Source organism: Lagenorhynchus albirostris, chromosome 2, assembly GCF_949774975.1.
Source record: "Lagenorhynchus albirostris chromosome 2, mLagAlb1.1, whole genome shotgun sequence".
Taxonomy (NCBI): Eukaryota; Metazoa; Chordata; class Mammalia; order Artiodactyla; family Delphinidae; genus Lagenorhynchus; species Lagenorhynchus albirostris.
In genome coordinates, this window is record NC_083096.1 from 178971844 (window position 1) to 178987240 (window position 15397).

Sequence of the window (15397 nt, forward strand, 5' to 3'; positions counted from 1 at the left end):
GGAAGAGAAATTAGGAAATTAAATTTAAAACTGGTAGTATTTAGGGCTTCCCTGGTGGCGCAGTGGTTGAGAGTCCGCCTGCCGATGCAGGGGACGCGGGTTTGTGCCCCGGTCCGGGAAGATCCCACATGCCGCGGAGCGGCTGGGCCCGTGGGCCATGGCCGCTGAGCCTGCGTGTCCCGAGCCTGTGCTCCGCAACGGGAGAGGCCACAACAGTGAGAGGCCCGCGTACCGCAAAAACAAAACAACTAATAGTATTTAAATCATAATAAGCAGGAAAGATTGAGAATTTAAATTCTTTGAAGGCAGAGATCATTTTTTATTTATCTTTACTATCAGAACAGTTGTCATTATATTTAATTCAATAAATTATTTTTAAAGTGAATGACAAAAAAAAAGAGCCCAAGGTATAAAATAAATATCTGTGAGTCCAGACTGATATAAGTAAATGATTGAATAAATAAATAAACAAGGGAGACTAATCTCCTGCACAGAAGAACACCAGATAATTTGGGAAGAGGCTTCACCTGCCCTCACGTAGGAGGAGCTGAACTCAGCACCCCTTCAGTGTAGGCTTGTGACTTCTTCCAAAGAGGACACAAGGGAAGGAGGGACAAAGGTGGACTTCCCAGTGGAGACGCCTGGCAGCCACCACCACAGCCAGGTGATCAAGGTTCCCACCATCAGTGGTAAGTATGTTGACAGTAGGCACCCTTGATGTGATGCGACGAGAATGACACTTTGCTCTGTGGTCTTCCCCACAAGAGCCCATAAACACTAGTCTAGTCATGAGAAAAAAACAAAAAAACAAAACCCAAACCACCACGCAAACCCAAATGAGGGAACGGTCTACAAAAATACCTGACCAGCCCTCCTCATAACTGTCAAGATTATCAAAGACGAGGAAAATCTGAGAAACTGTTGCAGCCAAGAGCAGCCTAAGGTGACATGACAACGAAATGTCATGTGGTGTTCTGGCTGGGATCTCGGAACAGAAGAGGGACATTAGGTAGAAACTAAGGTAATCTGGATGAAGTATGAACTTTAGTTAATAGTCATGTACTTGTGACAAAATTACCATCGCAATGTAAGATGTTAGCAATGGAGAAACTAGGTGTGGAATATATGAGAACTCCCTATGCTATCTTTGCAACTTCTCTGTAAATCTGAAACTACTCTAAAATCTAAAATTTATTTATGGGACTTCCCTGGAGGTCCAGTGGTTAAGACTCCACGCTTCCAATGCATGGAGCGTGGGTTTGATCCCTGGTCGGGGAACTGAGATCCCACATGCCATGTGCCGCGGCCAAAAAATAAATAAATTTGCAAATTTTTATTTAAAGAAAAAATATTAGAATGATGCTGGGGGGATGCGGGGAAGGACCAGGCTGAATGCCTTGGGGCCAGGAAGGATGTGCAGAAAGCAAGGGCATCGTGTTAAAAGCCTGGAGTACAATGATTTAGGCGGTTAGCCGGAGTCACAGAATGGGAGGGGGTGCAGCACAGAAGGTTCAGAGGCAAGGCCTTTATTCTCTGGCCCTGGAGACTCAGCCCGTGGGGTCTGATGGGGCTGGGGGTTGGGTATTCTGGAAGCTTCTCTTCTGGGAGCCCTGAGACCTAGACCTGCTCCCACATCGTCCAGTCTGTCTCCTCCTCTGTAAAGTGATAATAAAAAGTTGTGATGCCAACTTCAGAGAGCTTGCGAGACTAAAAAGACATGTTTCAGTGAAAGTGGTCTGGAGACAGACAACGCTTTGCAAATAGGGTGCAGAAGAGGCAGTGCTGGATGGAGCTGGGCCTTGCTCTCCCCCGACGACATCCCGGTACACACTTTACCCCCTGCTCTAAAAGCTTCTGTCTACCTAGAACATGCCGTTCTAGATAGCTATCTTTAAAGGCGCCCATTCTGAGGAGCACTGTCATGTGAAACGCTAAAAACCTCAATGAGAAAGCATCCAACTGGGTTCTTTTCCCACAGACAGAAAAAGCATCAGTAAGAGAAGGACAGAGGAAGATTCAAGACAGACAAGAGGAGGACACAGACAGGAATGGGAGAGGGCCACGTGAAGACAGAGGCAGAGATTGGAAGGATGTGGCCACCAGCTGAAGGCCTCCTGCAGCCACCAGATGCTGGAAGAGGCCAGGAAGGAATCTCTCCTAGAGTCTACGGAGGGGGCGGCCCTGCTGACACCTTGAGTTTGAACTTCTGGAAGGAAGAAACTGAGGCAGTGCCTTGGGTAACTGGCCAAGGTCACCCAGTTGGCAGGTGGGATTAGCGGACCCGGTGTGCCTAGGTCAATAGCTTCACCACTAGGTGGCAGCCTTCCTATGACCCTGAAGTCAGATGACCCGGAGGGTGTGGAGTCTATCAGACAAGCAGCAGCAGTAAGTTGGCCCATGAACCCAAAGTGAGAGGAAGAAAATGTGTCACCTCAGCATTGTGGAGGGTCTTCCCCTTGGACAGAACTGTCCAGAGGAAGGCATGGTCCATCCACTGAATGGAATAGTATGCAGCCATTGAAAATGTGATTCTGAAGACCTGGGGCATCATGGGAAGTGATCCCATCACGAAGTGAAAAGGGCTCAATGCAGAATTGCCTCTGTGCTGGGTTCCCACAGCAAAAGTGCCCCATACACGCACGTGTGTAGCAGGAGGTGACTTAGAACAGTGAAAGCTGTGTGGGAGGAGGGTGACAGATGTTTTTCTTTCTGTTTCATTTTCTAGTCACACTTTGCCAAATGTGTAATAAAAATGCAAAAATGTAAAACTTGATTTCCTCTCCCCAAGTCAGAGCTAATGCCTCTAACCGCTCTTTACATCAGGACATTAGATGAGCCATTGTTCCATCCTGCCTGGGCTCCAATCATATTGTACTGCAGCCAGATAGATGGTCACGTGTCTGCAAATGAGGCACAGGGGTGACCCTGTACAGGGATGAGCCCCCAGGAGAAGGACTCATTTGGGAATACAGGTGGCATCCGGGAACTCTGTCAGTGGATAGCAGGTCTTCAGCCAATGGGAGCTCCAATCCAGGGAGGCACCAGATGACAAGGGCACCACGCTCTTGGGATGTGTGTCCAGCTCCTTTCTCTAGAAGCACTCCCCCCCAGTGCATCCCCGTGGCTATGTTGCAGTCTTGGTCAGGTGTGCTTGCCTTTGAGCCTGCCCAGGTTGATGGAACCAGGGGTGGTCGCCTGGTGCCAGGTTTGCCAAGCAGTGATCTTCCCCAGAATATGGGTTAAGAACTAGAACAGTGTTTCTTCAGGTACGTGGAGCCTGGGCGCTGTAACATGTGAGCTGGGGAGCTGTGCGGCCTCTTATGCCCATCGAAAGGACGCAAGAGGGGAATTCCTTAGTGATCCCGTGGTTAAGACTCCGTACTTCCAACGCACGGGACGAAGGTTCGATCCCTGGTCGGGGAGCTAAGATCCCACGTGCTGCGCGGCACGGCCAAAAAAAAAAAAAAAAAAAAAGAGGACTAAAGAAATCAGAGAGTCTGCTGTGCAGAGCAACGGAGGTTGAGAGAAGATTGTGAGGCAGGTGCATGCAGGGCAAGAGAGGATCACAGACAAGAGACAGGATTCGGGACAACTTTACAGCTCTCGGTCCGTGCATCTTTTTCAGGTCCCATTGCGTTCTTACCCTTGGGTTCTTCTGAAAGCCCCCTGCACCCTTAAGCCTTCCTCCCATATGCTGCTCAAAATCTGGACGCGTTTCCTAGAGCTGCTGTAACAAATTACCACAATCTGGGTGGTCTAAAACAACAGAAATGTATTCTTTCACAGTTCCGGAGGATAGAAGTTCGAAATCGAGGTGTTGGCAGGGTGGATTCCCTCCAGAAGTTCTGAGGGAGAATCTATTCCAGGCCTCTCTCTTATCCTCTGGGGGCTGCCTGCAACGCTTAGCATCCAACAGCTGGTACACGCATCACCCTAATCTCTACCCCTGTCTTCAAAGGGTATTCTCCCTACGCATCTGTGTCTTTGTCCGAATTTCCCTCTTCTTATAAAGACACCCTCGTCCAGCGTGACCTCATCTTAACTCATTAGATCTGCAAAAACCTATTTCCAATTAAGGTCACATTCTGAGGTTCCAGGTGGGCATGAATTTTAGGAGGACAATAGTCCACCCAGGACAAAGTCTTTTGACTTAGGTTCTGTCATTTGAAACAAACAAACAAATCCCAATTAATATAGAAATTGGTATCAGAAGGGGGGTGTTGAAAGAAACAGCTTTTCAAAGAAAGTATTGAAACTAGATATCTTTTTTAAAAATTTTATTGAAGTGTAGTTGATTTAAAATGTTATGTTAATTTCTTCTGTACAGCAGAGACTCTAATATATATATAATATATATATATAATATATATATATTCTTTTTCATATTCTTTTCCGTTATGGTTTGTCACAGGATTTTTTTAATAGATCTTTATTGGAGTATAATTGCTTCACAATACTGTGTTAGTTTCTGTTGCACAGCAAAGCGAATCAGCCATAAGCATACAGGTCCCCATATCCTCTCCCTCTTGAGCCTCCCTCCCACCTTCCCTATCCCACCCCTCTAGGTCGTCGCAAAGCACCGAGCTGATCTCCCTGTGTTATGCTGCCGCTTCCTACTAGCTATCTATTTTACATTTGGTAGTGTATATATATCAATGCTACTCTCAGCCCCAGCTTCCCCTCCCTGCCCCATGTCCTCAAGGCCATTCTCTGTGTCTGCGACTTTATTCCTGCCCTGCCACTAGGTTCATCAGTACCATTTTTTTTAGATTCCATATATATGTGTTAGCATATGGTATTTGTTTTTCTCTTTCTGACTTACTTCACTCTGTATGACAGACTCTAGGTCCATCCACCTCACTACAAATAACTCAGTTTCATTTCTTTTTATGGCTGAGTAATATTCCATTGTATACATGTGTCACATCTTCTTTATCCATTCATCTGTCGATGGACACTTAGGTTGCTTCCATGTCCTGGCTATTGTAAATAGAGCTGCAATGAACATTGTGGTACATGACTCTTTTTGAATTATGGTTTTCTCAGGGTATATGCCCAGTAGTGGGATTGATGGGTCATATGGTAGTTCTAGTTTTAGTTTTTTAAGGAACCTCCATACTGCTCTCCATAGTGGCTGTATCAATTTACATTCCCACCAACAGTGCAAGAGGGTTCCCTTTTCACCACACCCTTTCCAGCATTTATTGTTTCTAGATTTTTTGATAATGGCCATTCTGACCAGCGTGAGGTGATATACCTCATTGTAGTTTTGATTTGCATTTCTCTAATAATTAGTAATGTTGAGCATCTTTTCATGTGCTTCTTGGCCATCTGTATGTCTTCCTTGGTGAAATGTCTATTTAGGTCTTCTGCCCATTTCTTAACTGGATTGCTTGTTTTTTTAATATTGAGCTCCATGAGCTGTTTGTATATTTTGGAGATTAGTCCTTTGTCTGTTGTTTCATTTGCAAATATTTTCTCCCATTCTGAGATTTGTCTCTTTGTCTTGCTTATGGTTTCCTTTGCTGTGCAAAAGCTTTTAAGTTTAATTAAGTCCCATTTGTTTATTTTTGTTTTTATTTCCGTTACTCTAGGAGGTGGGTCAAAAAAGATCTTGCTGTGGTTTATGTCAAAGAGTGTTTTTCCTATGTTTTCCTCTAAGAGCTTTAGAGTGTCTGCTCTTACATTTAAGTCTTTAATCCATTTGGAGTTTATTTTTGTGTATGTTGTTAGGGAGTGTTCTAATTTCATTCTTTTACATGTAGCTGTCCAGTTTTCCCAGCACCACTTATTGAAGAGATTGTCTTTTCTGCACTGTATGTTCTTGCCTCCTTTGTTGTAAATTAGGTGCCCATATGTGTGTGGGTTTATCTCTGGGCATTCTATCTTGTACCATTGATCTATATTTCTGTTTTTGTCTTGATTACTGTAGCTTAGTGGTATGGTTTGAAGTCGGGGAGCCTGATTTCTCCAACTCCGTTTTTCTTTCTCAAGATTGCCTTGGCTATTCGGGGTCTTTTGCATTTCCATACGAATTGTAAAATTTTTTGTTCTAATTCTGTGAAGAATGCCATTGGTAGTTTGATAGGGATTGCGTTGAATCTGTAGATTGCTTTGGGTAGTATGGTCATTTTCACAATATTGATTCTTCCAATCCAAGAACATGGTATATTTCTCCATCTATTTATGTCATCTTTGATTTCTTTCATCAGTGTTTTATAGTTTTCTGAGTACAAGTCTTTCGCCTCCTTAGGCAGGTTTATTCCTAGGTATTTTATTCTTTTTGTTGCAATGGTAAATGGGAGTGTTTCCTTAATTTCTCTTTCTTATTTCTCATTGTTGGTGTATAGGAATGCCAGCGATTTCTGTGCATTAATCTTGTATCCTGCAACTTTACCAAATTCACTGATTAGCTCTAGTAGTTTTCTGGTGGCATCTTTAGGATTCTCTATGTATAGTATCATGTCATCAGCAAACAGTGACAGTTTTACTCTTCTTTTCCAATTTGTATTCCTTTTATTTCTTTTTCTTCTCTGATTGCCGTGGCTAGGACTTCCAAAACTATGTTAAATAAGAGTGGTGAGAGTGGAATCCTTGTCTTGTTCCTGATCTTAGTGGAAATGCTTTCAGTTTTTCACCATTGAGTATGATGTTTGCTGTGGATTTGTCATATATGACCTTTATTATGTTGAGGTAGTTTTCCTCTATGCCCATTTTCTGGAGAGTTTTTATCATAAATCGGTGTTGAATTTTGTCAAAAGCTTTTTCTGCATCTATTGAGATGATCATATGGTTTTTATTCTTCAATTTGTTGATATGGTATATCACATTGATTGATTTGTGTATATTGAAGAATCCTTGCATCCCTGGGATAAAACCCCACTTGATCATGGTGTATGATCCTTTTAATGTGCTGTTGGATTCTGTTTGCTAGTATTTTGTTCAGGATTTTTGCATCTGTGTTCATCAGTGATATCAGTCTATAATTTTCTTTTTTTGTGATATCTTTTTCTGGTTTTGGTATCAGGGTGATGGTGGCTTCGTAGAATGAATTTGGGAGTGTTCCTCCCTCTGCAATTTTTTGAAAGAGTTTGAGAAGGATTGGTGTTAACTCTTCTCTAAATGTTTGATAGAATTTTTGATAGAACCTGTGAAGCCATCTGGTCCTGAACTTCTGTTTGTTGGAAGATTTTTAATTACAGTTTCAATTTCATTACTTGTGATAGGTCTGTTTATATTTTCTAATTCTTCCTGGTTCAGTCTTGGAAAGTTGTACCTTTCCAAGAATTTGTCCATTATTCGTGGTTGTCCATTTTATTGGCATATCGTTGTTTGTTGTAGTCTCTTATAATCCTTTGTATTTCTGCAGTGTCAGTTGTGATTTCTCCTTTTTCATTTCTAACTTTATTGATTTGCGTCCTCCCTTTTTTTTCTTGATGAGTCTGGCTAAGGGTTTATCAATTTTGTTTATCTTCTCAGAGAACCAGCTTTTAGTTTTATGATCTTTGTTATTGTTTTCTTCGTTTCTATTTCATTTATTTCTGCTCTGATCTTTATGATTTCTTTCCTTCTACTAACTTTGGGTTTTCTTTGTTCTTCTTTCTCTAGTTGTTTTAAGTGTAGGGTTAGATTGTTTATTTGAGATTTTTCTTGTTTCTTGATGTGAGATTGTGTTGCTCTAAACTTCCCTCTTAGAACTGCTTTTGCTGTGTCCCATAGGTTTTGGGTCATCGTGTTTTTGTTGTCATTTGTTTCTATGTATTTTAAAATTTTTTCTTTGATTTCTTCAGTGATCTCTTGGTTATTTAGTAGTGCACTGTTTAGCCTCCATGTATTTGTGTTTTTTTACAGTTTTTTTCCTGTAATTGATTTCCAGTCTCATAACGTTGTGGTCAGAAAAGATCCTTGATACGATTTCAATTTTCTTAAATTTACTGAGGCTTGATTTGTGACCCAAGGTGTGATCTATCCTGGAGAATGTTCCATGTGCACTTGAGAAGAAAGTGTTCTGCCACTTTTGGGTGGAATGTTCTATAAATATCAATTAGATCTATCTGGTCTATTGTATTTATTTATTTATTCTGTCTTATTTATTTTCTGTTTGGATGATGTGTCCATTGGTGTAAGTGGGGTGTTAAAGTCCCCCACTATTATTGTGTTACTGTTGATTTCTCCTTTCATGGTTGTTAGCATTTGCCTTATGTATTGAGGTGCTCCTATGTTGGGTGCATAAACATTTATAATTGTTATAGCTTTTTCTTGGATTGGTTCCTTGATCATTATGTAGTGTCCTTCCTTATCTCTTGTAACAGTCTTTATTTTAAAGTCTATTTTATCTGATACGAGTATTGCTACTCCAGCTTTCTTTTGATTTCCATTTGCATGGAATATCTTTTTCCACCCCCCCCCCCTTCACTTTCAGTCTGTATGTTTCCCTAGATCTGAAGTGGGTCTCTTGTAGACAGCATATATATGGGTCTTGCTTTTGTATCAATTCAGCCAGTCTGTGTCTTTTGGTTGGGGCGTTTAATCCATTTACATTCAAGGTTATTATTGATATGTATGTTCCTATTACCATTTTCTTAATTGTTTTGGGTTTGTTTTTGTGGGTCTTTTTCTTCTCTTGTGTTTCCTGCTTAGAGAAGTTTCTTTAGCATTTGTTGCAAAGCTGGTTTGGTGGTGCTGAAGTCTCTTAGCTTTTGCTTGTCTGAAAAGCTTTTGATTTCTCCATTGAATATGAATGAGATCCTTGTTGCTGGGTAGAGTAATCTTGGTTGTAGGTTTTTCTCTTTCATCACTTTAAGTGTATCCTGCCACTCCCTTCTGGCTTGCAGAGTTTCCACTGAAAAATCAGCCGGTAACCTTATGGGATTCCTTTGTATGTTATTTTGTGTTTTTCCCTTGCTGCTTTTAATATTTTTTCTTTGAAGTTAATTTTTGTTAGTTTGATTAATATGTGTCTTGGTGTGTTTCTCCTAGGGATTATCCTGTGGGACTCTCTGTGCTTCCTGGACTTGGGTGACTATTTCCTTCCCCATGTTATGGAACTTTTCAACTATAATCTCTTTAAATATTTTCTCAGACCCTTTCTTTTTCTCTTCTTCTTCTGGGACCCCTGTAATTCGAATGTTGGTGTGTTTAGTGTTGTCCCAGAGTCTCTGAGATTGTCTTCAATTCTTTTCATTCTTTTTTCTTTATTCTGCTCCTCAGCAGTTATTTCTGCCATTTTGTCTTCCAGCTCACTTGTTCGTTCTTCTCCCTCCGTTATTCTCGTATGGATTCCTTCTAGGGTATTTTTCACTTCAGTTATTGTGTTGTTCATCTCTGTTTGTTTGTTCTTTAGTTCTTCTAGGTCTTTGTTAAACATTTCTTGTATTTTCTCAATCTGTGCCTCCATTCTATTTCTGAGAGTCTGGATCATCTTTACTATCATTCCTCTGCATTCTTTTTCAGGTAGATTGCCTATTTCCTCTTCATGTATTTGGTCTTGTAGGTTTTTACCTTGCTCCTTCATCTGTGATGTAATTTTTTGCCGTCTCATTTTCTTTTGATGAGTTGAATTGTGTTCCTGTCTTACTGGTTGTTTGATCTGAGGCTTCCAATGCCAGGGTTTGTAGCCTATTGGGTAGAGCTGGATATTGGTGCTGAAATGAGGAACTCCATGAGACCTCACTCCAATGAATATTCTTTGGAGTCTGAGGTTCTCTGTTAGTCCAGTGGTTCGGACTCAGAGCTCCCACCGCAGGAGCATCGGCCAGACCCAGGGCTCGTGAACCAAGATCCCGCAAGCCGCTGGTTCACTTTGGGGCTCCTTCCGTCTCCTTGGGCGTCCGAGTCCCCCACCAGTGGCCAGCAGGTGCCCTAATTGTAGGGAGACACTAACTCCACATCTTCCCACACCACCATCTTGACTCTGCCTCCAGGATACTTTTTGAAACCTTTTTTTGGGGGCCATGCCTCACAGCTTGCGGGATCTTAGTTCCCCGACCGGGGATCAAACCCAGGCCCCCAGCAGTGGAAGCACAGAGTCCTAACCACTGGACTGCCAGGGAAGTTCCCTGTCACAGGATATTGAATATTGAAACTAGGTGACCTGAGGTAGAGTGAGGGGCAGTGAGGGTTCCTTATCCTGGGACAGGACACTGGCAGGTCTAGGTACGTGGTAACAGATCAGTTAAATTACTTTCAATGGGACTTCCCCAGTGGTGCAGTGGTTAAGAATCTGCCTGCCAATGCAGGGGACATGGGTTCGAGCCCTGGTCTGGGAAGATCCCACATGCCTTGGAGCAACTAAGCCTGTGTGCCACAACTACTGAGCCTGTGCTCTAGAGCCTGAGAGCCACAACTACTGAGCCCGCACATCACAACTACTGAGCCTGTGCTCTAGAGCCCACGAGCCACAACTACTGAGCCCATGTGCTGCAACTACTGAAGCCCGCACGCCGTAGGGCCTGTGCTCCACAACAAGAGAAGCCACCACAATGAGAAGCCCACGCACTGCAACAAGGAGTTGCCCCCGCTCACCGCAACTAGAGAAAGCCCGTGCGCAGCAACAAAGACCTGACGCAGCCAAAAATAAATAAATACATAAATTTATTTAAAAAATTACTTTCAATGGTCTCATGTAGTCCAGAACATGTACCAATCAAGGATGATACTTCAGGAAACTTGGTAGCAAAATGTCCAGGCTGCCAGTCTGTGCGTTACTTCTAGCTGTCTTCAGAAGGTGCTACAAGATGAGTTCAATTCTGTTCAGTTCTGTTCAGTTCTGCTCAAGATCAGGAAAAAGAAGGGCAAATATCTAAGTCTGTCAAGGGAAATGCTTTTCTCCTATAGCTGGTGACTACCCAGGGTCTGCTAATCATGCACCTGCTCTAAGCGGCAGCCACATTCTCTGTCTCACCCTGTTCCTAACGCTCAGGGAGCACTGAACAGAAAAGGCAGCGAGCTTAGCGGTTGGAATGGGGATATCTGGGAAGAGCCACAGGAGTGGACAACCCTTAACCTCTGGTCTCTCTAAAGCCTCCTATTGTCAAGTGGCCAGAGGGCAGGCAGGGGTAACATCCCAAGAGAATTTAGAGAAAAAGTCTTCCTTCCACCCCAAGTCAGATGATGATTCCTCTTCTCATCTTTAGGCTAAAAGAAGAAACTGGCCACCATGCTTGCTGCTAAGAAACCCAGCCCTGGGGCACGGCCCAGCCTAAGGCTGAGTATTGAACTGGGCAGGATTTCATGGAATTGGATATTAGTAAATGACGCGACCCAAAGTAAAATTGACAGGCAACCAACTAGGGTTTTATGGGGGTTGAAACTCCAGGAAACCCTAAAGCTTGGAAGTTGGGGCTTGTGATGTCTTACCCGCTGGGCGTTTCCCAGGCCCAAGTGCTGGTACCAACAAGAAGCAGGCTGCCGGGGCAGCTGCCTCCTCTTCTAGAAAAAGCCTTCCCAAGAACCTCTCAAGGCAGGCCTGAAAGACTCTAGACAAGGGGTCTCTTCCCAGTGGGCAGAACCTGGGGCAGCCACACTTGCCCACAGAGGAGCCGAGGTAGGTAACCAGCAGAGCAAACCCCACGTGATAGCTTATTCCTAAAGTTTCATTTACTGTGCCCGTCTAGAAGGCCATGCTGTGTGCTCTGTACGGAGTTTCCCTTTTTTGCTCTACAGATCAAGTACGGTAGGGGAGGTCAAATTGATCATTTAGTCTATCAATCGAGGGGGATCCTGACGGGCCACCGTAGAGGAGACTCCGCAGAAATAGAGGGGGGTGGGGATCAGCTGGAGACGGCAGCTCTGAGGACGGAGCCCTGGGCGCAATGGTTTGACAGGGCTTGGATTGCCTCGCATTTGGCGTGGGGGGCGAAGCATCTGTGGTTGAGTTTGTGGCGTCAAGGTTAAGCAAGGGCAGCTGGAACGGAGATGTCTGGGGAAAGCCGAAGGAGAACAGCAAGGCTGTGGGTACTGGGCAGGACAGACCGCCTATCCAGCCCCCTTTTCTGGTCACCCTCCCTGTGTGGTCATGAGGACAGGCAACTCGGAACAGAAACTTGACCACTAGCCATAGCTCTCTGGGCCAGAAGGGAGGCCTTGATCCAAGAGAGGAGAGTCAACTCCTTCTCCAGAAATGGGCTTGGGACCTGGAAATGGTTCTCTTTGGGTGAAGGGATCCAGGATCCATCAGCTTGGCGGGTGTGATGCAGGTGGGCAAATGGGAACGAGCCAGCAGCGCTGAGAGTGTCCAGGGCTGTCTGGTCCCATCACCCCAAAGCTGGGCTGCGTCTCTGGGTCCCATGGGCACATCCTATACATCGGCCATGGAGTCCCCTTTCCTCTTGGAGGTGCACATCCTGTACATCGGCCATGGAGTCCCCTTTCCTCTTGGAGCTAACAGCGCTGATTTCTGATTCTCGGAACCACACATATGGTGGGACAGCGACCTATACTGGGGTATCCGGTGAGGCTGAGGTTCGAGAACACAGTAGACGTGGGGAACCAAGGGAGCCGACACAGCTAGCCCCCCAGGGTTGCGGGCTGCCCTCCATGCTGTACCGTGAGCTGTGGCTTGCGGCTCCAGAGCAGCCCGGGCTCTCTCTCTGACTCTGGGCCTTTGCTCGTGCTGTTCCCCTTGCCTGGAGCACCCTTCCCCGCTCCCCCTTCTGCCCCTACCCCATACTTTATTTGCCTGGCTACTCAGCACAGGTGTTACCCACCTGACTCCCTTGCCCCGAGCGGGTCCCCATCTTTACTCCAGGCTGTGCCGTCCCCACTGCAGACCTGGTCTGCTCGACCGTGACTGCCTGTGTGCTCAGCTGCTCCCTGGGGTCAGGGGCTCTGCACGGACCTGACCTGGCTCCCCGGCCCTGAGCTCTGTGTCGGGCACCAGAGACTGTTGCAAGTGAGTCTGTAGAAATGCTGAATGAATCGGATGAATGAATGGCACAGTCACGGCCAGACAAGTCAGGCTTTGCCCAGGAGAAGGGTCAGGGGACTGTAGCCAAGGGAGAGGAAAGTTCTGGTCCCAGCCAGTATGGAAACAGCTCTTTCATTTCCTTCCAGCAGGAACCTGACACCCAGTGACACTGAAACTGGAGGCTCAGAGGCCTAACAGCCTCAGGGAGGCAGGGAGGCTGGACTCACCTTTCAGAGTGGCCCCCCCACCCCTCATATCACCAGAGATGTGGCTTCAGCCTGGTTCAGTCCATCCCTAGGTCCTGCCCCAAGCGTAGGAACAAATGCTGTTTCCCATTTGAGGATGAGGACGTAGGAACCCCTGCTCCTCCCATCAGGCGGGCTCCTAGCCTCCCCCCACCAGCCTCCCAGGTTCTAGCATCCTGTCTACGCTGAGCAGCAGCCCACGGAGTCCAGAGCTTGCAGCTGGGGGGCAGGGCATGCCCCGCGCACCCCTCTCTCTGGCTTCCCCAGGTTGCCTTCCCAGGCAGGCCTCCGCCTTCACCCCACCACCCACCAGCTCGCCCTGATGAAAGAGCAATGGTGCAAAATTCGTTGGGGAGAAAAACAGGAAGTGGAGCTGGAGAGCAAGGCTGCAGAAGCACTACCCAGCGGAGACCGTGGCAGCCCCCTTCCACCCGCAGTCTTACAGGAAAGTGGTGAGCGGGCAGCCCCGCCTGAGCATGGGAGTGCGGCGGGGGAGAATCCAGAAAGAACCCTTTGCCCAGGAGGGGCTTTTTTTTAGACCAAACATCACACCTGCATCCCGCATTTTACATCTTCTCTCACCCTTTTTTTTTTTTTTTTGCAGTACGCGGGCCTCTCACCGTTGTGGCCTCTCCCGTTGCGGAGCGCAGGCTCCGGACATGCAGGCTGAGCGGCCATGGCTCACGGGCCCAGCCGCTCCGCGGCATGTGGGATCTTCTCGGACCGGGGCACGAACTCGCGTCCCCTGCATCGGCAGGCGGACTCTCAACCACTGCGCCACCAGGGAAGGCCCTTCTCTCACCTTCTGATAACAACTCCTCAAGGATGGTAACTTTACCCCATTTTGCAGGTAAGCAAAGAAACCCAGAGAAGTTAAGTGACTTGGTGGAGGCCACACAGCCTTTCCCACGGCTGGGTCATGGCTCCTTGATTCTTTCTCAGACTTCGATTTCTATTTGTGGTGTGTTTTTGTTCTGGGCCTGTGAGTGCGCAGTGGGTGAGGGGAGGATGGGAGGGGAGGGCCGTTTCTGGCTCCTGCATCTCAGCACATCTGAGCTGGTGGGAAGAATGGGGGCGGGGCCGGCAGCTGAGGGCAACCCTTGAGGTTCTGGTTCCTGGAATGTGTGAGCTGGGAGGACCAGGAGAGGAGAAGGGGGGCGTCAGGGAGGGGAAGGCACCCAGATGACAGCCTCAGAGGGAGGGCACCGCCCCCCCAAATCCAAAATCAGGTGTTTATGACCTCAGCGGGCCCACGGTCCAAAGGACTCAGAACTTCAGGTGAGGTCAGAGCTCGCTTTCCCTCGCAGGCCTGGAACTTGGGGTAGCCCCAATTCTTTCTCTCTCTCTATGTGTCTGAGAAGCATCATCAGAACGGGGCCCCAGGGAAAAGAGGCGGGACTCCAGGTGGCCTGAGCAGCGAGGTGATGGGGTGGGGAGGGAACCCCTCAAAGGCTGCTCCCCATCCAGCCCGAGGCCTCACCTTGACCCCAGCTCTCCCCGACCCCAGGGTCGTGAAGCCCACCTCACCCTGCTTGCCCTGCCCCAGGACAGACCCCGGCGGGCAAACGGGGGCTTCTGGGGACCCTCCCCACTGAGTCCCCACCCCCAAGCCTCTCGCTGGCCTGGCCCCCCCGAGACCTTGACCCCCGGGGCCTCCCCTGTGCTTTAGCCCCCTGTGCCGTACCCACCTGCTTCCTGGCCACCCCCCTACCTCCAGCTGCTGCTGGGCTTCCCCCCAACATTCCACAGAGCTCTCCCGCCCCTGCGGAAGGCACTGCTGCCCCGCGGTCCCTGAGGTGGGGACCGTGGCGTCGTGCTGTGGCCTTTGCTCGCTGCTACACGCCACCGAGCGACCTCTGCCGCGACAGGGGCCCCTTTCCCAGAAGCGTCTGCGGCTGCGAGACCACACGGAGCCGTGTGCTGTCCCCGTGGGCAAGCAAGACAGGCTCCCGCCCTCAGCATCAAAGGCGGTCCCTCCTCCCCCTGGCCCCTGGGGGGAGCTGCCCCCCTCAGCAGCACCCAGGGGCCTCCTTTCCTCTGTGCAGGGGCCTCGGCCTCCGGTCCCCAGCCACTCCCATGTGAGAGGATGCTGTGAGAATGGGCTGGTACAGGAGAGTGCTTAGAACAGCGCCTGGCCCTTAGGGAGAGCGCAGTAGACGTTTCTTACCATCATCCTCTATTTACTCCTCACAACAAGCCCCTGAAGTCTCAGCATTATGCTCCTGTTTAACAGGTGAGAAAACCG